The sequence below is a fragment of the Actinia tenebrosa genome, unplaced genomic scaffold (genome assembly GCF_029948245.1).
Source record: "Actinia tenebrosa isolate PJP-AT-01 unplaced genomic scaffold, QUT_ActTen_1.0 PGA_scaffold2__45_contigs__length_23673736, whole genome shotgun sequence".
In the NCBI taxonomy this organism is placed as follows: domain Eukaryota; kingdom Metazoa; phylum Cnidaria; class Anthozoa; order Actiniaria; family Actiniidae; genus Actinia; species Actinia tenebrosa.
Genome location: NW_028292579.1, coordinates 21888892 through 21906699, shown reverse-complemented (window position 1 = coordinate 21906699; position 17808 = coordinate 21888892). Strand labels below are relative to the sequence as shown.

Below are 17808 nucleotides of genomic sequence, written 5' to 3'. Positions count from 1 at the left end.
TTACTATGCGAAGAATAAACGTAATATAATGTTACACATTATTTTTTTTTTTTAATAATGAGAATTTCGTCCTCAACAGGGATAGAAAAATGCTTCTAGGAAGATGTCATGAAGCAGGGCAACAACTATGTGTTATATTACAAGGCTCAACAGGAAAGTAAGTAGCTAATATAACTATTTTAGGATCTATTCTCTTATTTCCTTTCACAACCCGCTAGAATAAAAGGGTGGTAAAATAATAATTCAGATTTTTTTGTGTCTTGTGATGGGTTTTTTGTTTCGCCCTAAAGGCCGAAACGGTACTGTATCCACTTTGCTAACACGCTATATTCATAATTGGTGTCAATTGGCTGTCATTTTATCGTAAACATCCAATAAAATTAGGCAGCGGCTTAATGAAGGACCAGGCGCCTTCTTCAGTAGTTTATCAACAATTATAAAGGATATATTTTTTCAGCACAAACCGGAAAAAGGAAATGCTTCTAGATGAAAAAGCAGGCGCTCAGTGAAAGAAGTGTGAACACCATTTCAGTGCACACTGTAGAGTTAACCTAGCCAAGAATAAAAATTATTCACCCCACACAAAACAATAGTGACTCACACCTAAGGTTCTAATCATTGCTTTAATAGCAATATAGCCTTGCTATGGCCTTAAAGTGAAATATACGGTCGACAAACATTTTCTTCATTCTTGGACTACCTTGGATTACAAACTATGAGGAGATATAGATCTTGTTTAATAGTATTCAACGAAGCTTAAACTTAGTTACTTCTTAGAATTGGATTGAACGCTATTTACTATTGAGTCTTGAGCAGCCAAAACGTAGGTCAGTGGGGAACGGTGTGTCATGCGTATGGTAACTGGGATATGCCTGATGCTAAGGTCGCATGCCGTCAACTTGGCTTTACTAAAGCTGTAGGAATTTGGTACTATGGACGAGGGACGGGTAAAGTATGGTTAACCAACATGCAATGTACAGGCTCAGAGGCCTCGCTTGGAAGCTGCACTCACCTTGGATGGGGAAATGTTCACTCTAGCTGCAATGGTCACACATATGATATTGGTGTTTCATCCTTTTAAAGGTATCTCGCGATAAGTTTTTATGAAGTGAAATACATGAATTTTTGTGACGATTGCGCCTATTTTTCTTTCTCCCTTGGTTTAAACCCTAAACGATTATAACCATGTTCTTACAAAGCGCCTAACCATTATGATCATCAATGCTTCAACTTATATTAATTGTTGCTGAGCATTAAATTTCGAAGTAACAGACTAAAAAGTGCTTCCATCGCGAAGTTAGAATGCGAAGTTAGAATGCAATTCCTCTGGCCATATGATTTTCAAAAGGCAAACTCTATTCTTTTTTCTTCTTTTTTCTTTTCTTTTCTTTTCTTTTTTCTTTCCTTCTTTTTGTTTTGTTTTCTCTATAACGTTTACCTCCTTAACGTTGGCCATATGCTGTTTGGTTGTTCATCCCTGTTTCTTAGGGCAACCATATGCAGCAACTCAAATAGACGCTTAACGACAATTCCCAGTGGCTAAACCGGTAATTCGCCAATGGGGAACTGTCTGTGATGGCAGTTGGAGCTCAGATGATCTGAATACTGCTAAGGTTGTATGTAGACAACTGGGTTTTACCAAAACTGTTGGATATTCCTACCGCGGACGAGGGACGGGTAAAGTATGGTTGCATGGCGTGTATTGTTCAGGCTCAGAGGCCTCACTAGGAAGCTGTACTCACAATGGATGGGGAAGTGTTAGCTCTTACTGCAACGGTCACACATATGATGTTGGTGTCGTGCTGGTATTGTATTAAACCTTATCACACTGTATTAATGAAGCTCAATTATGTCTAAAACAAGTGATATAATCTACATAGACATGGCGATGGGGAAAGTGTTTGTTTGTTAATGCCGCTTTAATTTGATTGTTGCCGTGCAACCCACAGGTTTAGAATCCTTTCTGGGAACGTGTACGCATAGTGGATGGAAAATGATAACACATTCATATGTAACAATCATACGTTGGGATTACAATTTGGGATTAATTTGCACGATTGTGTTCTTTTGAAGATTTGACATTGCACGAGAACGTCCAGGGTCAATGGGGAACAGTTTGTGGTGACTGGAGTGACTGGGATATGGATGATGCCAAGGTTGCATGTCGACAACTTGGTTTTACCAAAACCGTAGGATTTTGGTGGGGTGGACGAGGGACGGGTAAAGTATGGTTGTACAACATGCGGTGTACAGGCTCAGAGTCCTCACTTGGAAGCTGTACTCACAATGGATGGGGAAGCGTTTGGTCTGGCTGCAATGGTCATACATATGATGTTGGTGTTGTGTTGTGCATTTTAAATGCATTAGTTAATATTGCAGTTATAATAGTTAAGTCTTTGTTTATTTTATATATTACCGAATTGGAAATTTGGGAATATTATATATAAGTAAAAAGATTAATGGTGGACTAAAATTTATAATACTAACAAATGCCATGGGCAATGTTAGGTTTCGTGGTTGCATGCAAGAATTTGGACAACTTTTACTGAAACTCTAATAAGATTTTGGTATGCCATATTTTGTTCAAGTTCAAAGACCTCAATTGGAACTTTTCATTTAAATTTTTGTTTAACATTGTTGTTACTGATTTTTTTAAGTGAAATTTAAATGTAATTTTCTTTTTTTGACATACTGGTCTAAGATTGAATTAAAAAGCGTGAGTGTGTATAAACAGTTCTATATGAATGTAATGAATTATTATTATTATTTTTTAAAACTGTGGGTTATCGAGAATGTTGATAACAATTTTGTAGGATATATCCGAAAGTGGCTAGACATCCCGGTTTGTGGAACTCATATTAATGTTTTTCTTCCAGTCAATAAATTTGGTTTAAACATAAATCATCCATCAGTCAAGTTCACTCAATGCCAAGTCGTTTTAAGAAAAGTTCTCAAAACCTCCCCTAATGAAGACATCAAACAACTCTGGAAGTCCACCGCAATTCATACCAACATTCAGTATGATAGATTTAAGTCCACAAAAGAAATCATCAAAGAATTACATAAAGGTCTAGAAAACAAGTTATGTAACGAACTATCTTCACAAGGTCTATTTTTCAGAACTATATCAAAGTGTTCTCTTCCTTCATTGAACAAAGTCTGGTCACTAGCACAATGTAAACTACCCAAAAACATCTATAACTTCACTATCCGTTACATCAATAATACTCTTCCCACAAGAAAAAAATTGGTCAAATGGGGCATTTCTTCGTCTTCAGATTGTTACTCGTGCTTACTGCCAGAATCTGTTCTTCACGTGGTTTCTGGGTGCAATTACTATCTAAATAAGGGTCGCTATACTTGGAGACATGACTCCATCTTACAGTCCATTGCAAAATCATTGTCAACAGTCAAAGACGTCACACTCTATGCTGATCTACCAACATTTGACTCTCCTTCCATTATCACCGGAAATAGTCAAAGACCAGACCTCTTAATAACCAACTTGAGACGCACGCCTAAATATTCTCGACTTTCACATCCTCATAATGCCTTGCGTTTTGGGGGGTAAGCAATCAAAAAACGGTCGCAAATTGAAAGATTTCTTAATTGAATTTTATACTACACCTGCTTTTATCTGTACAATACTGATTATCAGTTTATTCCAAGTTATTTTTACGTGTTAAGATCGTGAAGAGTTTTGGTCTTACAGAAAATGTGTTGACTTGCGAAAAAATGTTTAATAATTACCTTAAACGTCTTCATTTTATCTTTGAATACCAAACAAGGTATTTTCAACATTGTCTGATCAGCCTTCAGCAAAATAATTGGATTTTAACCCTCTGGTAACCCCCCAAAGACGCAAAGGATTATGGGGATGTGAAAATCGAGAATACTTGAATTGACAGTCGGTTATGAATCTAACCTTGATAAAAACTTATTACGTAAACAAACGAAGTATAAAGAACTGTTGAATCCTAACAATGTTAATGATTTCAAGAAAATTGTTTTTATAAATTTGTCAATCAGTGCGTTAGGAGGTTTTTCTTAAGTGTCAACAACATTTCTTGAAATGCTAGCTGAACTTGGTTTCGATGATAAAATCATTCAGTATACAATCAAGAACATTACATCGATTGCAATAAGAGCAACATTGTTGTAGGAATAAGGAACGGTCAAATCCTGAATTGTTAAACTATTACTTTCTTGATAATAATTTGTTGTGCTTTCTAATGTTCGTTTGATTGTATTATTCAAACTTTTCTTCTAATCGATTCAAGTAAAAAATTTTGAACTGCCTAGGTTATAGTGATAAGGTTATAGCTTACAGTTGTACGTAAGAAAAATTAAAATATAGTTTACATTATTATTATTATTACTATTATTATTATTAATTGGAAGTCGGTCTCATTAGGCATAGGGAGAAACGCCTTAAAGCCCACAAAAGATAGAGATAAATAAAATGCAATAAATGAATAATAATTTTATAGAATAATACTAGCAAATGTCAAGGGAAAAAAGGCTTTGTTGTGCTATCACAATATATCTGATATATTTTGTTTTTTGTTAATGTTTTTTTTTGTAGCTGAACTGATATAACACCATATATTACGTGGTTCTAATTGTAAAAGAATTCTGTTTTATCTGCAGAAAAAAATTTGTTTTGAATAATTGAGTTCTGCATAATTAGCATTAGTTTAAGAAAAAGTTAATGATAGGTATCATATTCATTAGAGCCAATGTTATGTTGTATTCCATCAGCCTTGCGGGAAGCTCCGCTCAATCTATTTACTTTCCTCTTTCTTTCGTCGTCTTGCCGACCTGTCAATCAAAAAACTAAAGACATTTATCTAAAATGATACCTATTTTAACACATGCCCATAATCCTGAATAATGAGATTTATTTTCTTGCCACAAAGGGAATAGCAAGATTTTGCTAGGAATACGTCGTGCATTGTGCATCAGGAAAAGAAATCAACGGTACAATGTCAAACAGGAAAGTAAGTAACAATTGATTTCTAACCTATTCTTTTGCCATTCTTAACGGGACAAGATGACTGTGTGACGTTTCCATGCCCAGATATGGCCATTATATGAAGATTAGGAATGCCTGCATTTGACATCACTGTGATCGATGTGGCTCGGACTGAATTGTTACTGTATGTGCGGGATAATTTGGCCTCTTTACTGATCTCTTTTATCATTGCGTCCAGCTTATTGACGCCAAAGGGCCTGTTTTCGTACCACAGGTCGTCTGTTGGAGACCAATTTCTCTTTGGATACTGGAAGAGGGATTCGCAGTTTGAATTGGTGTTTGACAAGTACAAGCGCAGAGCTTTGTAGCCGTCGTTTGGGTACTTAGTTTCATACAATCGAGCTTTTTTCTCTGAGGAGTTTACATCATTTAAGACGCCCGAGTGGTTCTTGGTGGCTATGTCGTCATTGTAGCGTAGTGTCGTCCGCTTGTATCAACTTCAAACTTCAAGCTTGATGTTTTTAGCTCTTGGTGGCCTTCTCTTCCTCTCCGGCAGAAAAACAAGATCAGATGGAACCAGACATTCCTTAACAGACTCCATGGATCATTAAGGGAGATAGCTTTGGAAGTTTTCAACTTCAAATCGATCTTGATTTTTTATGACTGGCTTGTGTTGTGTATCCTCCGTGTTTTTTCGCTTCATTTGCTAATTTTCACAACCGATCGCAGTTGATCTTAGTTTACATGGGTTATTATTGTTACTTTAAGTAAAGATAATAAAATCGGTTCGTATAATCCGCGTAGTGGTTAAACAGAATGCAATGTTTGTCCGAATCTTTAAGCTATTTTTAGAAACAGTGCGCTGCGCTATTGGGTCTGGGGTATCCATTTATTGGTAAGTAAAATTGAGTCTTAACCGCATGCATTATGCAACTGTCTAGAACGTATTATTATTTAAAAAGAATTCATAAGGAAAAGAAGGACGAAGCTTTGAATATGTAATGCTATACTTTGTCAATGGTTTGCGAAGCTAAGTTAAGGAACTCGGTTAAATTGCGTTTCCTCTCTGACAAACCTAACACTATTCATTAGCAAGTATATATACAAAGCATTCGCTTCAAAAGTAGCCATATCTTTTACGCCTTACTTTATTTAGTCTCATGTGAAAAAAAACATTGAAATGGGTTTATTAGTGGTAGGATTCTCAATAAAAAACGGCTTTTTAAAAATAATGACTTTTCGTAATTAAGTAGCTTTATACAAACATACCTTCCGGCCCGGACGGCGATCTTTACCGTATCGCCTATCTCTACTAAGATGCACAATTTAACAATCTTCCAATGACCTTTGATCTTGTCGGGTATATATGCTATTATATGTCTCTCTGTTTTGGTCGACTGGAGCTCATGGTTAGAGGAGGACGTAGAAGACCTTTACAGTTTCCTTGCAGTTTGAAACAAACACGAATTAATAAAGTAACGGTCATGGTCTAGGAAAATCATGTGGGACAGTCTGTGATAAAAGCTATTACTACAATGACCTGGATATTGCAAATATCCAGGGGTAACAGTGTGTAACCGGGGTGCCTGGGATATGCCAGATGCCAAGGTCGCCTGCCGTCAACTTGGTTTTACCAAAACTGTAGGATATTGGTACTGGGGACGAGGAACGGGAAAAGTATGGCTATACTACATGCGATGTACAGGCTCAGAGGCCTCACTTGGAAGCTGTACTCACAATGGATGGGGAAGTGTCTCATCTAGCTGCAACAGTCACACATATGATGTTGGTGTGTCACTATTCATTGACTTACAAAGTATTGTTAACACGTATTAAACAACGTATTGTTGTGATTCCAGTTTTTTGCATTAATTCTATTGATTTCCGGTAATTTATATTATTTTTTATAAGCCCGAGTAGAACTTTACCTTCGTATAACACGTTTTTCAAAACTTTGGACTTTTAAATAGCTTAAAATTAATCATTTAAAGTTTGAATTGTTATTTTTCACCCATCTTTGCGTGAAAAAAATAGAAAGTAAGAAACGCGTATAGGACAGTAAGCAAACGAAAACAATACATACAAGGCTAGCAAACAATAATCAGTACACTCAGTTTCAGGGGAGTTCCGATTAATAACGTGCTATGCGATGCATAGAGCAATACCTAAATCGAATTACCAGTAAATACAATGCTAGGAAGCTAATGGTCTTCAATAAACCCATACAAACCAATTTACAATTTAAAGTTACACCCCTGCCATAAACAGGGCCATGCAAGTCATGCGTGGAACAGTATGTGATAACACTTGCATGGAGGTCTTAGTTGGTTGAGATTATGAATCGTTTTCAGGGGGAAGTTAATCAGGTCATTCTTATTATAATATCAGAGTTACAAACAGAGGTCAATTAACGAATATTCTTCATAAAACGTTTTTAAATCGTGCGATAGGTTCCGATGGTGTCGAAATCACATATATTGCTCTCTCCAGTACACTGTACAGCTAAAAAAGATGGGAACAATCTCCTGGGGAATGAGTATCGCATTATAATAATCGCCTCTTGACACGACGAACCTATGCAATAAAATAAAAGATAGAAGATTGAATATTATATTTTCTGTAGAAAGGGTCGTAGATGCATGGCAGCGTTGAATCGATAGAGTCGAGTTGATTAATTGGCGTCGTTACTAAGCACGCGCTTGTTATGCAAATACTAAATCAAACTTTACAATATTCGAATTACAAAAGGGACATTAATAAGTAGCTAATCACTAAAATAATCATGCGGGAGCAACATTTTTAAATAAAACCAAATATTAATAACACGTGGGTAGCAATATATTTAGGTTTAGTAAAAATACTCAGGTGACTATAGAAAATCTCGCGCGCTGATTGGTCAAGAAACTCAAACTATCACACGATAATCACCTCGAGCTAGAGTCGAAAATGGCGGTCAGCCGCTTTGTTGCTGTTACAGGGAAAAAATGCCTTTTATTTTCTTTTTTTTCTTTTTTTGAAAGAATCACCTGTGTATTTATACTCGCGTCTCGGTAAATATTCCCCGATAATGCCTTCTGCGAATAATTGTTAAATAGTGTTTCAAGTAGATTAACATATGTAAATCACATTCTCGATGCATGCGAATAGAGTCAGAGCACGAGGGTAGCGTAAGAGAAAAGAAGCTGGTTATTAGTTTTACTTAAAGAAGACTTTCATTCAATAATTTTATATCTTTCTACAGATAATACTGATAATCTATTTAAATATCGAATGAATATGAAATTATACCAGATATTTAACTGTTTATTAAGCTGTTCAAGCTAGTATGATTATACAAATGAGCTAATATATTTGTGTTATTGAGATATGTTATTATATAAAGACCTTGTTTTTCACTTTAAAAAGCTAAAAAGAAATATTCAAAAACATTTACAAATGCCAATTTACTGACAAAGAAATTAGTCATTTTGCATTGAATTTTGCATTATTTTCTATTTTGTCTAAGTTGTTTTTTCACAAGTTTAAATCTAAAATGTAAACTTTGTTTTTAGAAAACTTTTCGGTCGTTCGTGTCCGTTTCTTTCTCGAGCATGAAAACAAATTAAAAAATCGTATTTATCAATCAAATCTCAAATCTAGTATTTACAGCTTAAGTTCTCAAGCTTATCGAAAAGCAGTTAAGGAATTGTAATATTTGAATGAAAAATTAGGATCAGAAAACTATTTTTTAGCTGATAGATGACACATTTGGTGACAATTATGATCTCCAGCCAATTTCCTACCAAATTATTTTTTTTCTTAATTTCACAGCGGTAAAAATAGGTTCTTATGAAAACCTAAACTCATATAATGGATAACCTAACATTGTCATGTAAAAAAAGTAAAAGTACTGAGCTTTTGTTTTGCTCACCTTTGCTTAAGCAGTTTTCTAGTCTGCCTTTATATGCCGTATTCATTTGTCCATAAAAACTTAGGAAAACTTCGAAATTTCGATTTCAGTGAAAGACATTCAAGGTAAATTTCACTGAACCTGATATTGTATTGGATTGTCTTTCGTTTTTTAAAGTAAAATTAACCAGGAATTCAAAGCTGTCGGCCATGGGAAACTTTGTCGAAGAATTTTCCAAGAACAAAACTAGCCCCTGGGGGAGGTGGTGGGTTGTGTACAAAGTTCCTTATTGGGAGAGTATACTCGCGCAAAGAAAACAATGTAGTGCATTTCGATTTCACTTCATGGATTTTATTATGGGAGTCAGTATCTTCAAAAACGTTGTGCGTCGGGCGTTGTGTGTCGTGCATTTTAAATGCATTATGATTAAATATTACATATTAATATAAGTTTCACAGAACGTTCATTGGCTTTACAACTTAATTATAATTATATACATTTTGAAATGTTAATGATTCCATTTCATCTATTTTTGCCATACGCCCAATTTGTATCCAACAAAACGGACAGACAAACACATTTTTTAAATAGACAAACATTTGAATTCTATTAAAAGAAATTCTGGTGAATTCCGTGTTACTGGCATTAATTAACGGCGGGTAGAAAGTAAATTTAATTTTGAATAAACCATAGCAATTTTGGTATCTTCAAAGGATGTTCATATTTTCCTTCATTTGCTTCGATTAGCTCGGATAACAAGAAAGTATTACCAGTTATCCAACCATTAAGATATGTATATCGCGTTTCGTAGTACCTTATTGCATGAAATTTGCGACTTCCAAAAAATAAGTTCAGCTTCTTCGGAGCATAGATTCACTAATCACAGCGTTAATTCAACAAGTGATATTATTTTTCATTGAATCGTTAGGGCAAATATATACGTAAAGTATGGCTAGACTACATGCGATGCACAGGTTCAGAGTCCTCACTTGGAAGTTGTACTCACAATGGATGGGGAAACGTTGACTCTAGTTGCAATGGTCACACATGGGATGTTGGCGTCTCATTACTTTATCATATTGTCGCTTGATCATCTAACAGTTGAACTGATCACAATCTGTAATGATAACGCTCTTTTTTGAAAAACTGTTTAGTTTATGCTTCAATTCATCTGAAACTGCAATTATGCAATTGGCCTAACTTTGGCTCTTTTTATCACGTAATACACAGCTGGCAAGTAGTGCTACCAGATGTGTAAACTTTTCCATATTGTTTTTTGATATGCTTGACTTAGCAAAATATAATGATAGCATATTTTCTGGCTGTTAATCCTTTTCAATTATTTGAGCAACTATATACCGATGTTTTAATGCGATCCATTATGTCTAAAACCTAAACTTTTTGGAGATCAAGGTGTCGGCGGCATTATACAAGTCTACCACAGTGGTCAGTGGGGAACAGTGTGTGATAATTATGACTTTGACATGGGGGATGCCAAGGTTGCTTGTCGACAACTCGGTTTTACCAAAACTGTAGTATAGGATACTGGTATTACGGACGAGGGACGGGTATAGTATGGCTGTATTATATGCAGTGTTCAGGCTCGGAGTCCTCAATTGGAAGCTGTAATCACAATGGATGGGGAAGTGTTAGCTCTTTTTGCAATGGTCACATATATGATGTTGGTGTTGTGTTGTTATTGTTTGAAACCTTATCGCACTGTAGTAATGAAGCTCTATTATAGCTAAAAAGGGGATTTTCTACATAGTCACGGCGATGGGGAAAGAGTTTACTTTCTTATTGCGGCTTTCCATAGGTTTAGAATCTATTTTAGTAAGTTTTTTATAGCCTTTGATATCTTTATCACGATATATCGACACTTACGTTCCATTTCTCCATTATATACTTCTTGTGAACCGCCACTTGAAACCTGTTTAGAGTACATTCAGTCCTCTTTAGAGGCGTGTAAGATCGAAAGAATGGTAATCAATGTAATTAACGTTTATTTGAGTAAAGAAAAGCAAGGAGCGAGTGTCACAAGTTTCTGCAGCTAAACAACAGTTGGTGCGAGACAACAATAGGAAACAGTTTGCCCCGGTAGCTATGTTTTAAGGGACCTGCAAAGGTTGTAAGATCTTTTTTCATAGATAGTAAACTAATTATTTCCTCACAAAGACAAACAAATCTCAGCTTCTTCAAGGTATAGCTTAACTAATCACAGATTGAGTTATGATTGGCATTAAAGATCATTATACAAGTCTACCACAGTGGTCAATGGGGAACAATTTATCAATCTGGTTGGTTTGATATGAGAGATGCAAAGGTTGCATGTCGACAACTTGGTTATTCCAAAGCTGTAGGATATTGGGATAATGGACGAGGTACGGGTAAAGTATGGCTGGATTACATGATATGTACAGGCTTAGAGTCTTCACTTGGAAGTTGTTCTCACGGCGGGTGGGGAACGGTCTCTAGGTGCAACGGTCACACATGGGATGTTGGTGTGCCATTATATAAGCTTAAACAAAACATATAAATATCATGAATTCTATTACCTTTCAGTGATCTCAGTTGCTGGAACTGTTCACATTCGTATTTTATGCTGGAGGTCAATCAAAGCATTGGTTGTTTTGAATAACGGATTAGTTTGTGTTTCCTTGCACCTGAATATGGCTCGTTTTGGATGGGGAAACGTATGAATGAATGAAACCTTTATTTAAAAAAAATAACACCAGGGTAGTTCCTTCAGAACTAATAAAAAGCTCTGCCATCAATGGCAGCCCTGGCATAAATTACAAGTACAAATAAATAGAAATACTTATAAGGGTAAGGTAAGGTCAACTTTATTTACAGACGCTAGCCTAAATCGACAAATGCTGGTTTCCATTAGGGGCGTGCCGCAATAGAAACGCTTTAAAAATATATACATAAAAGACTAATGTAAGTATAATATATTAGATAACAAAAATGTTAAAAGAAAAAATAAATAAATAAATGGATTAAATAAATATAAATAGATATATGAGTTAAATACTATAAATATGTGTAAATATATATATATATAATAAGCCACTCTACGGCTTTAGAATCGCCTCAAGCGCGCAAACCACCCCATACCGAATCCCCCACCCTCCCTAGTAACGAAGAAAGGTGAGAAATTCGGGAGAAACCCGCACGCGCACCGAAGACGACTCCCGAACCGCAAAGTGCCCCATAGTACATCAAAAATCTACATGACTACATTAAAAATACTATTTACAAAATATTATAGATAAGGTAAGTGTATAATTTCTAGGAAATAAATTTATTCAAAATGCAGCCATAATAATAAAACGACTTTTTGACAGTTTCGGTTCTAACACGTGCCAAATGTAGTAATTTAGACTGTCTGGTAACCCTACCCTTATTAAAATGAAAATATTATTTAATAAAAGTAGGGCAATTACCTGCCGTTAGATCGAGTGACTATTTTAGATGCCCTACTTTGGAAATGATCTAATAGAGTGGCATTGCTATCCCAAGAACAATTCCATACAGTGTCGCAGTAGTCAAACATTGGGCTAATGTACGATAGGTATATAGTATTAGCAGCATATAAAGTTAAATTGTATATAAGCGAGACAGCATAACAAGTCTTTTACCTGTTCTAGATATAATGTATTAATATATTTAGTCCAAGCAATAGCGTCCTTAAGTGTTACGCCAAGATACAAGTTTATTAACACTCTTCAGACTTTGACCATTAAAATTAATATTAAAGTCTTTGAATTTAGATGGTTTTGCATGAGTCCCACACAACATGGCTTAAGTTTTGGTAGTGTTTAAAAAAAGTCAAGCACCTCAGTTGGATAAGTCTTGATTCAGATTCTCTTGGATGACAGAAGTATTTGGTTCGGCAAAACCCAACACTGTGTCATCTGCGTACATCAATACATTGCAGTGTTTGATGCTGAAGGGTAGATCGTTCATGTGTAGAACAAAGAGCAGAGGCCCAGGAATGGAGCCTTAAGGATCACCATCAGTTATTCACGGTGGGTCAGACGATACTCCATTAACACCCACGACTTGAGTACGGCTATATAATTAATCCTCAAACCATTTCAACTCTTTACCTTTAATCCCAATAGAGATGGAGTCTAATGCTTTACGCAAGTCCACAAATTACTGCACCAGTCATGTGAACCTGGTCAATAATTACGCCTGATTGTATCAGCGAAAGACAGCGCTGCAAGAGTGCTGTTTTCGAAATCCACATTGATATGGACTCAGTAAATGGTTCTCTTGCAAGTATTTAACTAGCTGAGAGTGCACAATTCTTTCAAGCAGATTTGATATTACTGAAATTGATACACACGGGATATTCGTTTGCCATGGTGTTTATAGATACACATTATAGAGGAATGTAATTATTTACTATGCGAAGAATAAACGTAATATAATGTTACATATTCAACATGTTTTTTTTAATAATGAGATTTTCGTCCACAACAGGGATAGAAAGATGCTTCTAGGAATATGTCATGAAGCAGTGCAACAACTATCTGTTACAAGGTTCAACAGGAAAGTAAGTAACTAATATAACTATTTTAAAACCTATTATTTTATATCCTTTCACAAGCCGCTAATGTATAACGGTGGTTAAATAATGATTCAGATTTTTTTTAAATCTCGCGATGGGTTTTTTGTTTCGCCCTTAAGGCCGAACGGTACTTTATCCACTTTGCTAACCCACAATATTCATAATTGGTGTCAATTGGCTGTCATTTTATCGTAAACATCCATTGAAATAAGGCGACGGAATGATGAAGGACCACGCGCCTTCTTCAGCAGAGAGTTTTTAAGCCTAGTTTATCAACAATTATGAAGGATATATTTTTTCAGCACAAACCGGAAAAAGAAAATGCTTCTAGATGAAAAAGCAGGCGCTCTGTGAAAGAAATATGAACACCATTTCAGTGCACACTGTAAAGTTAACCTAGCCAAGAATAATAATTATTCACCCCCACAAAACAATAGTGACTCACACCTAAGTTCCTAATTAAGCACACTCCTAAAACAAAAAAATAACGCACGAGAAGCAAAATAGCCGAAACATCATTGCTTTAAGAGCAATATAGCATTGCTATGGCCTTAAAGTGAAATACACGGTCGACAAACACTTTCTTCACTCTTGGGTTACCTTGGATTACAAACTATGAGGAGATATAGATCTTGTTTAAAAGTATTCATCGAAGCTTAATCTTAGTTACTTCTTAGAATTGGATTTAACGCTATTTACTATTGAGTCTTGAGCAGCCAAAACGTAGGTCAGTGGGGAACGGTGTGTCATGCGTATGGTAACTGGGATATGCCTGATGCTAAGGTCGCATGCCGTCAACTTGGCTTTACTAAAGCTGTAGGAACTTGGTACTATGGACGAGGGACGGGTAAAGTATGATTAACCAACATGCAATGTACAGGCTCAGAGGCCTCGCTTGGAAGCTGCACTCACCGTGGATGGGGAAATGTTCACTCTAGCTGCAATGGTCACACACATATGATATTGGTGTTTCATCCTTTTAAAGGTTACTACGCGATGAGTTTTTGAATCGCTCTTCCATAGCTCATTTTTTTCTCTTTTAACCACGAAGTTAGAATGTAATTCTTCTGGCCATATAATTTTCAAATGGCAAATTCTACTCTTTTTTCTTCTTTGTTCTTTTCTTTTTCTTTTTCTTTTTGTTTTTCTTTACCTCAACGTTTTTCTCTATAACGTTGACCATATGCTGTTTGGTTGTTCATCCCTGTTTCTTAGGGCAACCATATGCAGCAAACCAAAGTTAAGCTTAACGTCAATTCCTAGTGGCTAGACCGGTAAATCGCCAATGGGGAACTGTCTGTGATGGCATTTGGAGTTCAAATGATCTGAATACAGCTAAGATTGTATGTAGGCAGCTGGGTTTTACCAAAGCTGTTGGATATTCGTACCGCAGTATGGTTTCATGGCGTGTATTGTTCGGGATCAGAGTCCTCACTAGGAAGTAAATCGCCTATGGGGAACTGTCTGTGATGGTAGTTGTATGGTTGTATGGCATGCATTGTTCCGGCTCAGAGGCCTCACTAGGAGGTTGTACTCACAATGGATGGGGAAGTGTTAGCTCTTACTGCAGCGTTCACACATATGATGTTGGTGTCGTGCTGGTATTGTATCAAACCTTATCACACTGTATTAATGAAGCTCAATCATGGCTAAAAAAAGTGATATAGTCTACATAGACAGGGCGATGTGGAAAGTGTTTATTTATTATTGCGTATACAACCATTATTCGGGGATTCAGTGATTCTCTCAAATTGGGAACAGTACTGTGATTATTAGTATAGGTAATAACACGGTTTCGAATTCAATTTGGGATTAATTTGCACGAGTGTGTTTTTGAAGAGTTGACATTGCACGAGAACGTCCAGGGTCAATTGGGAACAGTTTGTGGTGACTGGAGTAACTGGGATATGGATGATGCCAAGGTTGCTTGTCGTCAATTTGGTTTTACCAAATCTGTAGGACATTGGCTCTACGGACGAGGGACGGATAAAGTATGGCTGTACAGCATGCAGTGCTCAGGCTCTGAGTCCTCACTAGGAAGCTGTCCTCACAATGGATGGGGAAGTGTTGACTCTAGCTGCAACGGTCACACATATGATGTTGGCGTCTCATTACTTTATTATATTGTCGCTTGGTCATCTACCAGTTGAACTGATCACAATCTGTAATAATAACGCTCTTTTTTTGGATAACTGTTTAGTTTATGCTTTATGAAACTGCAATTATGCAAATGACCTAGCTATGGCTCTTTTAATCACGTAATACAAAGATGGCAAGTAGTGCTACCTGATGTGTAAATTTTTTCTTGTTTTTTTTTATATGCTTGACACAGAAAAATATATCGATAACATATTTTCTGGCTGTTAATCCTTTTCAATTATTTGAGCAACCATATACCGATGTCTTAATGCAATCCATTATGTCTACTTAGAAGAAGAACTCGGGTGTCGGCGGCATTATACAAGTCTACCACAGTGGCCAGTGGGGAACAGTGTGTGCTTATTATAATTATGATGACTTTGATATGAATGATGCGAAGGTCGCATGCCGTCAACTTGGTTTTACCAAAACTGTAGGATACTGGTGGTATGGACGAGGGACGGGTAAAGTATGGCTATACTATATGCGATGTACAGGCTCAGAGTCCTCACTTGGAAGCTGTACTCACAATGGATGGGGAAGCGTTTGGTCTGGTTGCAATGATCACACATATGATGTTGGTGTTGTGCTGGGCATTTTAAATGCATTAATCAATATTGCAGTTATAGTAGTTCATATATATGTTTGAATTACCGAAATGGAAATTTGCAGGGAAGATTATTTATGGGTAAAAAGATTAATACTGGAGTTAATTGTATAATACTAACAAATGCCATGGGCATTAAAGACGATGTTAGGTTTCGTGGTTGAATGCAAATAAGCATGTTCGTTGAACTCTAAGTATTCAGTGCCGCTGTCATTTTTGCACAGTTTTGCATCACCCCAGCGCATATTGTGGTGCTCTTCTGCTCCTCGTAGGCCAAAATGAAGAGAGTTATTGAGCCAAACGGTATTCAAAATCGGTTCTGGACTTGATAAACCAAGCTGTCCTTTGTCGTATAATATCTTAATTTCGTTATCTGTAATGGCGACGGAAGCGTTACTTTTGTTTCCCTTCCCTAGTTTCTTTAGCCGTTTCTGCTTGGAGGATAGTGTTTTTCGCGTTTTTTTTTTCAAACACAATATCATTGATAATGCTGTTTGGATAGGACTTTGATTTAAGATGTCTTTCAAAACTAGACAACATCCCTCGTAGCGACGACGGTTCGTACTCTTGGCCTTCTTTGGTTCGTACACACATGAAAAACTCACTGAGAGGTTCATTCAGCTCGACAGGAGGAATGTCGACTATGTCGCTGCGAGTTTCACCTTTAGTTTGAAGAAACTTGGTTAACAAGGAAAAATCTCTTGTCGTCTTTTTCACAGTATTTGTATTTTCTTATTCTTGAATAAACGACTCTACTGAGTTGTCGAGTGACACAAATCTGGAGCTTTCTGCAGCCATTTTCGCTCAAGCTGCAAAGGCGCCAGTTTGTTGACACAGTGAGGCTTCGTCGATATTGTTTCTGATCGGACGAACGATAACTTTTCACTAGTGAAAATACATCGTTCGTCCAATCAGAAATGTGAACGGTATTTTTTCACAAGTGAAAAACATCGTTCGCCTTTCTCATTGGCTAAATTCAGCACACCAACGAGAATTTACTAAAGTAGATTTTCGTGTGTTAATCTCAGTATCTATGAGATAAATTGCTAATCGGCATGGGATGTACAGGCTCAGAAGCCTCATTTGGAAGCTGTTTTGACAGTGTATGGGGAAATGTGAACTCTTACTGCAACAATCACAAATGGGATGTCTTTGTACTATGATGTATATATACAAAAACAATCTATACAAAAATAATATATTTTTTATAGTTACAGTAAAAACCCGCATAAAAGAACACCCATTTTTGGAGTTGAGGCTGATCTTGTTCTTATTTAACGGGTTTTTACTGAAAAATCAGTCTGAAGGTGTTCTTTTAAAGGTGTTCAAAATATAAATGTTTCTAAAGTATATATTACAGTATTACTATATAGAGTACCAATATGTAGATGATATCAATGTGTAAGTTCAAAAATATTATTTTAAAATATCTTGACTGCAATAATAAGGAGGCATAAATATTGATCTTATTTTAAAAAATAAGACTTTTTAATTTTTCAGTCTGATTGTGTTCTTATTTACATGGTACTTAAAACGCCCAAATTCAGGCTGGGTGTTCTTAACCCACTTGTTCTTTTCAGGTTTTTACTGTACTACATATCTTTATTCATCTATAATCA

At 36.2% G+C, this 17808-nt stretch overlaps 1 pseudogene; it reads right to left on the bottom strand.

Moving 5' to 3' along the window:
* Positions 1–16305: 16305 nt before the first annotated feature.
* On the bottom strand, positions 16306–16987 carry LOC116294197 (uncharacterized protein KIAA1958-like; annotated as a pseudogene).
* Positions 16988–17808: the final 821 nt, after the last annotated feature.